Source organism: Acomys russatus, unplaced genomic scaffold (assembly GCF_903995435.1).
Source record: "Acomys russatus unplaced genomic scaffold, mAcoRus1.1, whole genome shotgun sequence".
NCBI classification, from domain to species: Eukaryota; Metazoa; Chordata; class Mammalia; order Rodentia; family Muridae; genus Acomys; species Acomys russatus.
Window position 1 is genome coordinate 29,837 of NW_026131832.1, and position 10,667 is coordinate 40,503.

A 10,667-nucleotide genomic window follows, 5' to 3' on the forward strand; every position below is an offset into this window, starting at 1 on the left:
AGTTACAAATCAGAAATGTTTCCAGAAGTTTTTTTTTGCATGTTTTTCTGAATGTAGCACAGAATAAAACAAAAAAAAATAGAGTTTCAAATATATCACATTAAATGTAAGCCATGATGAGTTATTATCGTTCCATGCTGATAAGTTAATCATACTCAGAAAAGTAACAACCTGTAGAATATGAATTAAAAAATCACTCTTGTAATCAAATACAAATTTTAAACCCTGTAAATTTATAAGCAAAAACATTTGTTATAGTATTAGAACCTATTCACATCTTCCAATGCCTCTAATATTTTAACTTCTAATTTCTGTAGCTCACCCAGTGAGAAAAGCAGTGTTGAACCACAACTGTTTGTTCTCCAGTGCATCTGAGTCCAAGGGTGTATAGGCATAGTAAACCTTAGGGGGCACACTAGGACCACAGCAGGATGCCAAGATGTTTCCAGTGTGACCTTATGTATATTTAAACTGTTTGTGGGCTTCTGTTTTGCTGCTTGGGGCTCTGCCAGAATGTTCAGAAACAGTAATTTGTTACCCCCTAAACATTGTCAGTGTTATGATCACAATGGGTGCATGTAGGATGGAAACATACTCGCTTAATCCCTCAGTCATCTCTCCAGTACCAAAAATATAGTCTTAATATAATTAGTATTATCAGCCAGACATATCTTTCTGGCCCAGGAACACTTTTTCAGTTTTCAAATTTAGGCAGTCCCTTTCTTCTGATGTAAACAGTTTGGCAGTCATCCTTGGTAGGCTGATGGATATTAAATTAAGTCTATAGGAGACAGTCGAGTGCCTGGGGTTTCTCACAATAATATGGCATCTTTGAGCTCTAGTTTTTTTGGATGCTTGGTAGCCTGAGACAATAAGCATGCCTACCACACTTAACTAAAGAAGAGCCTTAAGAGTGAAGATTTGGCTCTTTCTGCCATCTTTCCATGTCTTCCTCATGGCACTCATCAATGCCTTGCCAAATGCTCTCAAGAACATCAACAATGATGATGAGAGAGGCAGATCTCAGGTCCTCATCAGGACATGCCCCAAAATGATTGTCCAGTTTCTAACTGTGATGATGAACCATGGCTACTTTGGTGAATTTGAAATCAATGATGACAACAGAGCCAGGAAAACCGTCAAGAAACTCACAGGCAGCCTGAACAAGTGTGGAGTGATCATCCCTAGATTTGATGTGCAACTCAAGATCTAGAAAAATAGCAAAACAATCTGCTCCTGCCATGTCAACTTAGCTTCATTGTATTGACCATCTCAGCTGGCATCACGGACCACATGGAAGCAAGAGGAAAACATACAGGAGGAAAAAATCCTGATATTCTTTTTCAAGAGATACAACATAAGTAAACATAGATAAAAAGCCTCTGTGGACTGTGAAAAAAAATGAAGATTTGGAGATCATTTTTTATTCCTAAAAATATGTTCATTTTATTCAATAGGAGTTTAAAAGGGGCAGTCACTATATACACTGTGTAGCCATCGCAAACTAACAGAGGAAAAAGAACAAAAGAAATAACGAATAAGTAAGAAAACTTCAAAGAAGACTAAAAACCATTAACAAACATACCACAAACCAAGACCAAATGAAAAATTAAGCAAGGCAGCACTCTCGCTGCAGATTTAGCAGCAGAGACTTACAGCTTTTGGCTTGTCTTGGAAACATGGTGTAAAGTCAGTTGCAAATTTTAGTAACGTATTTAAGATGAGTGTAATGATTCCTTTTGGAGGGCGTGGTACAAATCTTAGATGACACATGTTACAGGCGTTGCCTCAAAGTCTTTTAATTTCTCTTGACTGATCTTCACTAAAGTATCCTACATAACATATCACCAACTTACACTCACAGACTGAATGCCCAGCAACTCTTTGTATGCCTCTTCACTTCTGTATTGTTTTATAATTACATGTATTACTCTAGGCCTGGCTAGTAATTAACTAAGACATAGACATTTGTTATATTTTAAAATAGTTTTAGTTAACCTGGGTAAGACAGATATAAATTTTTAAAACGAAATTTTATAGAGGTACAGACATGGGATCATTGTATTAATTTTGTTATTTATTTTTAATAAATTTTGCTAAGTTATCTTTTATCTATAATCTTAAATATTTTTCTTGTTTTTTTATTTGGAGTGGATATTATTTACAACAGCCATGTGGTTTTTTTAACATATGAGATTTTTTTTAGGTCTCATTTTTTGTGACAGTCTTTTTTTTTCTAAACTTTTCATTTTTTTTAATCCCACCTATCTCTTACCCTACCCAGGTGGGAATTTTTAATTAAACAAAAAATAGGACAAAAACAATAAACAATAATTAACATCAAAATACATCAAACTATCACCTCAACACTTCTGTGATGGCCTCGAAAATGCATATTCACCTCCAGGGATTTCCATCTCTGCATGGGAAACTACTTTTCTTGTAGACTTGGGCCTCAGCATTTACTCAGCACAAATATTCCCAGTACTGATTAGGTAAACATTTCAGGTTTCATCTTCTTGATGTGCACCAATCATTTTGTAGCATACAATTTCTGTGGAACAGCCAACAGTAGCACTTTGAGATGTGCTCCTTATAAAAAGAAGAGAACATAATAGTAACTCTCTGTATGTCTGTACGAGGCATCTACAGCTGTGCACTGTGGGTGCCAGGAAGCTGACCAGCATCCTCGGCAAGGAGCATGTGCATCTCAGTGTGGATCCATCTCTCCAGCCACCATGGGTCACTTTTTTTCTTGAAACAAATACAGTGATTTAAGGAAGAGTATCTGCATACCTCGAGCTCCACTGCCCCCCCCTCAGCCATTTGTGGTGATTTCCTTAGAAAAGATTCTCAGAAATAAGATGACTAGGTCAAAAAATGTAAATATTTTTATGGCTTTTAGTACATAATATAAAATGTCTTTTTGAAAGGGTTATTCTAACACCATCATCATTTCCAGAGTCAGTTTTTGGCTCCCAAATCATCAACACCCATGCTATGAAGCATGCTGCTCAATAAAGTACTGCACACTACTTGTTAGAATCTCCCCCTTTTTGAGATTCATAAAAAAATTTTGTTGAAGAATGAGTATACCACAAAAAGCCTTCTTTGGGGACATTTTATTCTTTGGAAAAAGATAAGCAGTTCTCAGCGGTGAGCAATGAACAGTGTCTAAAAAAAACATTGTAAGGACCAGAGCAGAAGGCCTCTGATAATCCACCCTGAGGCCAGGAACCTTGGTAGACTTTTCAAGTCCTCTGGCAGCTGCCAAAAGAGGGGAAACAAAGCCTCACAGTCCCACAGTGCAGGTTCCCAGGGAAGACCTGGGGCTTGGCTGCTTGTGCACACACTGTGCTCCCACCCTCTCCCTCCTGCTTCTTTTTGGGGCCTGCCCATGCAGCAGCCCTTGGTCTCCCAGGAGAAGAAACAGTCCTCCTCAACTCTCCTTCCATGCAAGCACTTGAGTCCCTGCTGTGGCTGTAATTCCAGAGCTGTGCCATGAAACCTAGGGAAGCACCAGGAGCCTGGGATGGTCCTGCAAGACTAGCCGGGGTTGAGAGTTCAAGCACCGGACTGGCTGCAGCTGGGGTCAACAGTTCGAGCCCTGGATCCGTGGATGCAACCAGGGTCAACAGTTCAAGCACTGGATTCGCTGCAGCCTGGATGAGAGTTCGAGCCCTGGAACCACGGGTGCAGCCAGGGTCCAGAGTTCAAACCCTGAAACTGCGGATGCAGCCTGGGTCAGGCATCTGGGACTCCTCCGCTCACCTGGCCGGAAAGCAATGGGGCCATAATTGAGTATCAGTGAGTTTAGATGGTGGAAAATAGGGCAGAAGAACACAGGGCATGCAGGAGGTGAGGGCTGTTATTGCACTGTATAAGAGGGTGGGGTTCAAAGGCCAGGCATGGGCAGGGATGTCCTGAGGGACGGGGTCTACTGGGAGGCGAGGCTGTATTCCATGCCAGGCACCAAGGCCCAGACTCCCAGCTGAGGGGATCCAGAAGCCTGCAAACTGGCATGACTCAGTGCCTCGCATCCCCCAGCCAGCTGTGGGGACCCAGGGATCCTAGCGTGTACTCCACAGACAAGCTGGTTCCAGGCTGATCACTTTAGTCCATGCGGTTGTGTGTGAGTAGGAAGCTCTTCCCTGAGAGTCGTGACCCACCCTGCTCTGGTACAATTGGCCATGGGGACGTGAATGGCAGATTGGCTCCCAATGGGCGCTGTGCTCAGGCCATGGGTTGGGGCCACTGATGAAGAAGCAGGAGGAGGAGGACAAGAAGAAGGAGAAGAAAAAGGAGAAGAAGGAGAAGGTGAAGGAGAAGAAGGAGAAGCAGGGGGAGGAGAAGGAGAAAAAGGAGGACAGGGAGAAAAAAGAATGAAGAAGATGAAGATGAAGAAGCAGAAGAAGAAGAAGAAGAAGAAGAAGAAGAAGAAGAAGAAGAAGAAGAAGAAGAAAGAAGAAGAAGAAGAAGAAGAAGAAGAAGAAGAAGAAGAAGAAGAAGAAGAAGAAGAAGAAAAAGAAGTCATCTTTGACTCTTACTAAGACCATCAAGTACAAAGACTTTCTTTAAGTAATTGAAGTTCAGAAACAGTGCCCACCTCTCTAAGTTCTCCAAGCCTTCTGGCATGGAGATTGGCATTCCAGGGCACCCAGTTAAGATAAGGAAGTGCGTGGTGGACTTTCTGGCCAAAGACCCTAAGAAACTAGCTTGTGAACAGTGTCACCAGGATATTCTAACAGAGAAAGTAGATACAGAGAATGCCAACGGCGTTTTACTGAGCCGACAAGAGAAAGTTGAGAAGAAATCCACAAATAAAACAGCAGGCCTCTGGCTTAGCGCAAGTAGCTATAGCAACGTGCTCATCTATTGCTAATATGAGCCAGTCTTTATTGAGCCTGGTGACTACAGCGAAGGACAAACATGTGCCCACCTAAAGAGAAAAACAGGCTTCATCTGGCTCAGTGACCACATCCGTATCCACGCACTTGGCTGTTGCCAGGAACAGTCTTCATCAGGACCAGGGACCAGAGCCAAGACAATGGGCTTGGCCATTACCAAAAATGTCAGTATTTGCCTGGCCTGAAGACCATGCTTGGCTGTTGACAAAATACTTTCCACAGCCATAGCCACTGCCAGAGAAAATCAATTCCCATCTGGCCTAGTGACCAGAGCCATGGCCGCACGCTTGACACTTAACAAAAATGGCCATTCTTTAACTAGCCCAGTGACCAAAGCCATGGCTACAGGCTTAGCTGTTACCAGAATGAGGCAATAGTCACTATCTGGACCAATAACTGACCCCACTCCCACAAACTTGGTGGCTGACAAAATATGCCAGTCTCTTCCTTGCCCAGTGATACCAGCTACACCCACTCAGTTGGCTAGTACCAGCAAAAGTCAATCTTTATCATACCTGGTCACTACAGACTTGACCACACCTTTAAATGTTGCTACTATAGGAAAATCTCTAACAACTAACATGAGACAACCACTTAAAGAAACAACTAACATTAACATTGGCCCTACAAAAGAGATGGCCCTGTGAAAACAACTGATAGTTAAGAAAAAGCCTCCTGAAATGTAGCTCCATTTCAGCATAAGGCTGATAGAAGGCTCCTCCAGATTCAGAGATATCGTGGTGAGGAATCAAGAAGGCTTCACCCACATCTTTTTTTGGGGGGGGTTTCGATACAGGGTTTCTCTGTGTAGCCTTGGCCATCCTGGACTCACTTTGTAGACCAGGCTGGCCTCAAACTCACAGTGATCCCCTGCCTCTGCCTCCCGAGTGCTGGGATTAAAGGCGTGTGCCACCATGCCCGGCTCACCCACATCTTTTTATCCACAAAATCTTCAGAAAATAATTCATTTAACCTAGAAGTGATGAAAGAAATTCAGAATGGTCAGGACAAAGCTGCTGCTGCTGCTGACAGCAAACGGGTCCTGCTTAGTGCCATTAGCAATGTCTTCTGTTCTGGCCTTGACTTTGCTTATTTTATACCGAGTCTCTTGGTGGACAAGAAAAGATAAAGGACATTCTCCACAGTTGACTGGAAAGTGGGGTCTGACTTTCACAGGAACTCTGGTTCCCCATATTTGACCATATCCCCTGGGTGGGGAGACATGGTGGCACTCAGAGGAAGGATAGCAGGGTACCAAGAAGAGACTTAATACCCTATGAGCATATACAGGGGGAAGAAGTCCCCTCAGTCAGAGTCATAAGGGAGGGGAGTAACGGGCAAATGGGAGGGAGCGAGGAATGGGAGGATGCAGGGCATGGGATAACAATTGAGATGTAATATGAATAAATTAATAAAATATTAAAACAAGATACTTAGTGATACTTAGTTAACATCAAAAGTCAGAATCTGGCTACAGTCCAGGGAAAGGTTATATTGCTTGGACATTTAATCTGCCCACCAGACCACAGAGCTTCCTGGGTCCAGTGTATACTTACGAACATCTGAAAAGTTTAATTTTTCTTCACAATTGTCTATGTAATGGGCCTTTCTGAGTTTTCCAGGAGAATATTCTCGTTCTCCTTGGCAATGCCTCCATATCAAAAACTCTGCCTTTCAGTAAACAAAAAGGGAAACATGTGGGCAAACAAAATCCAAAAGGAAATAAAAGAAATCTAACATCCCTACCTCTTGTCTAACCCCTATGCTGTCATTGTGGGAATTAAAAATGAAATAAAAAGGAAGGTGAAACCGTCAAGTAATCAGAATAGAAGTTGGCCCAGTGCATATATACAGATTATATTGAAAGGGAGCTAAGATACTCTGTTGCCTACACATACACTGTTTTCCTACATCAATCAATATCCATTGGGACCTTTATTTCTTTAGTCTCAAGGAAACACATCAAACACTACTCCATCACTACACATGCTCTGGTTTAAAAAAACAAATACAGAGAAAAGAATTGGAGCTACAGTTCAGTTGATAGAGGATATATATTAAAACAAGATGACGCAGAAAGATTAGCATGACCCCCTACAAGAGATTCTAAGTTATACTTTAACATTACAATAATAAAACCAGTAAGGTACTAGCATAAAAATCAGAATCACTGATCAATGGAATAGAATTGAGGACCCTTATATAAAACCACACATGCTGATTTTTGATAAAGAAGCCAAAAACACACACTGGAGAAATCACAGCATCAGCAACAAATGGTGCAACAATGTTCAGACAGATGACTGGACATAGAAGATTGCAAATAGAGCCTTATCTCTTGGCCTCCACAAAACACTACTCCTAATGGATCGAAGACATAACTTGGCTCGAATAGAGAAGAAATTAGGACATATACTAGAACTTAAAGGCATAGGAAAAAATTTGCTAAACTTGACTCTGATGGTTCAGGCATTAAGATCAACAATTAATACCTGGGAACTCATAAAACTAAAACATTTTTGAACAGCAAAAAACACTATAACTTAAGTGAAGAGACAGCTTATAAAATCAGGAAGCATTTTACGAGCAATATACCGGGACGAGGATTATAATCTGTAATATTTAAAGAAGTCAAAATATTAGACATCCAAAACCCAAACAAACCACATTTTAATAGTGCTTAGAACCAAGTAGACCTCTCAAAAGGTGAAATACAAACAGTTGAAAAACATTTAAAAATGTTTCAAGATCCTTACCCATCAGGAAAATCAAAATTAAAACTACTTTAAAATTTCATCTCACTCCAGTCGGAAATGGCAAACACTAAAAAATAAATAATGGCATGTATGTGGAGGAAATGACACTTATTCATTGCTGATTGGAGTACAAACCAGTACAGACACTATGGAAATTACTATGGAGGTTTTTCAAAAGGGTACATAGAGATATACCATATGATCCAGGTATATACCTTCCTTTCTCTCTCTTCTTTTTTTTTTTTTTTTTTTTTTTTTTTTTTTTTTTTTTTTGAGACAGGGTTTCTCTATGTACCCTTGGCTGTCCCAGAACTTACTCTGTAGACAAGGTTGGACTCCAAATCACAGAAATCTGTTTGCTTCTGCCTTTTGGGTGATGCAATTATAGTGTGCACCACTGCGTGCTGCTATATACCTCTATCAAGTATATACCAAAAGTATTCCATAACCCAATCTAGAGATACCCATGCCTGTTCAGCCATGTTTCTTGATTCCCTAGTCATAATAGCCAAGAAATGGAAACTTCCTAGGTGTTCCTCAACTAATGAATAATAGAATGTGGTATATTTACACATTGGGATACTATTTAACTACAACAACAAAAAAAAGAAAATGATATTGATAAATAAGTGTATAAAAATATTTGATAGTGAAAGCATGAAATCCAATGTGAAACTCCACAGCTTCTGTTCTAAATGACTACCCTAACTATATAGAAGTTCATTGAGTTACACAGTCGTTATTTCCATTGTTTTTATAATAATGTCTAAAATAAATTTAAAGTAAAGTTATGAAATTCACAGGTAAATGGATGGAAAAAGAAAGATTTATTCTTTATGAGATAACTCAGACTCAGAAAGGCAAAGGCCACATGTTTTAACTCATCTGTGGATGTTAGCTGTGAATCTTAAGATATATGTTTCCTTTGGGATAGCTATAAACATCAGAAAACTGCTAAGGGACTGTCTTAGTCTACGTACTATTACAATGAAGAGAAACCATGACCATACTAACTTTTATAAAAGAAAGCATTTATTTAGAACTTGCCCACAGTTTCAGAATTTTATTAGTCTATTACCATGACAGAGAGCAATGGCAGCACACAGACAGACATAATGCTGGAGAAGCAGTTGAAAGTGACACATTTAAATCACATGCATCAGGAAGACAGAACAATACCAGGTCTGGCTTGAACCTTTGGATTCATTAATCCCACCGCCAGTGACACATTTCCTCCAACAAGCCCACACCTACTCCAACAGGGCCACACTTCTTGATCATTTTCAGAAGTAATGCTACTCCCTATGACTAAGCATTCAAATATATGAGCCTACAGGGGCCATTCCTATGCAAACTACCACATTCTATGTCTTCCCCCCCATAGACTTATAGCTATAACATAACACAAAAGCATATTCAGGCCAATATCAAAAATTCCCACATTCCATCACAACCTAAACACTTTAAAAGTACAAAGCTCAAAGTCTCTGAGACTGATAACATTTTCTTAATCATAACCCCTCATGAAATCAAAATAAAAAAGCAGCTCACATACTTCCAATGAACAATGGAACAGAATATACATTACTATGCCATAAGAGGAGAAAGGAAGCTTAGTGATACAATAGCAAACCAAAGCAGGACTGAAAACAAACAGGGCAAACTTCAAATATGGCATCTCCATGTCTGAAGTCAAAACATTCTTCAGATTTGCAACTCCTTTCAGCTTTGTTGACTGAAACAGGCTTCTTTTTCTTGGGCTGGAGCCACTCCCTGTTAGTAGTTCTCCTCAGCAAGAATCCGAGGGTTCTGCCATCTCTTAACATCTTGAGGTTTCCAATACAATCCAGGCATCATTGTCACAGCTTCAAACAGTTGCTCTCTGGACTTCCATGCAAGTACATGCCTGATGCATGACTGGCCTCCATGGCTTTCTTTAGTCATGAAGGAAGATTCCAGAAGCCCTTTCTTCTATTCTTGACTCTAAAGCCAGAACCATGTGGCCAAAGCTTTCAAATTCTTCTGTTTGTTATGGTGGAACTTGATTCCCCACCTCCATTTACATCTTTATCAGATTTCTGTTGAGGATTTTCTTCACTACCCTTTAGTGGTATGGGGTCCTGTCCTTATGTCATTACTCTCTTGATTCCATGTATATTTTTATGTTTATTAAGCAGCAATGCAAAATGTAGTGGTCAGAAAAGAACTTAAATAAGTATGTTGTCTCCTACTTTTATGGAGGATCTAGTGATTAAACTGAGGTCATCAGACTTGCACAACAACTCTGAACACCTATTCTTGATTTTTCTTAACCTGTTTAAATTCAAATAAGGAAAGCCAGAAGAACTTCTTCCTAATCCTTAATGTCCATTTTCAAAACAGAACATATCATCCCCATTAAATATTTTAACTGATTTTTCTAATGGGAATCTATGAAAATATTCAGCAATTCTTCAAATTATCTTTGAAAACCAAGTGATGGGATAAAATGCAACTGTCCTACAACTAATTATATTTACCAGAGTAAAAAAGAACAGAAAAAAAATTTGAAAATGCACTCTCTGACCTGGGAACAACTATAGTCATGCATTTTTATATGGGTATTAAGAGCCAGATCCATGTTATCTACATGCACAACAGTAAAGGCTAGACTCCAAAGAAGATTTGAAACGTTGTGTGCCATTATGCCATCCTCATCATCTTCTACAAGATGACATATTATTTCAAAGAGCTTTTCATGTTGTTTGTTACTTTAATTTGTCCAGGTTGCCTAAAATTTTTTAAAATATCCATAATTTATATATTGAATTGCATTAAGCCATCATGTTTAATGGCATTTCTCACAACTATATTTTATTTGCCCTTCCCTTTTTTTCTCTCTCTATAAACAAAACCATATTTTAATAGTAAGAATAATAATGACTGAGAAAATAAAATGGGTGTGATATAAAAAATATAGAGGCTGGCCAACTTGTCCACAGGACAATATAACACTTCTCACGAG

At 39.7% G+C, this 10,667-nt stretch overlaps 1 pseudogene; it reads left to right on the forward strand.

Moving 5' to 3' along the window:
- Positions 1-955: 955 nt before the first annotated feature.
- LOC127186540 (40S ribosomal protein S15a-like) lies at positions 956-1,365 on the forward strand (annotated as a pseudogene).
- Positions 1,366-10,667: the final 9,302 nt, after the last annotated feature.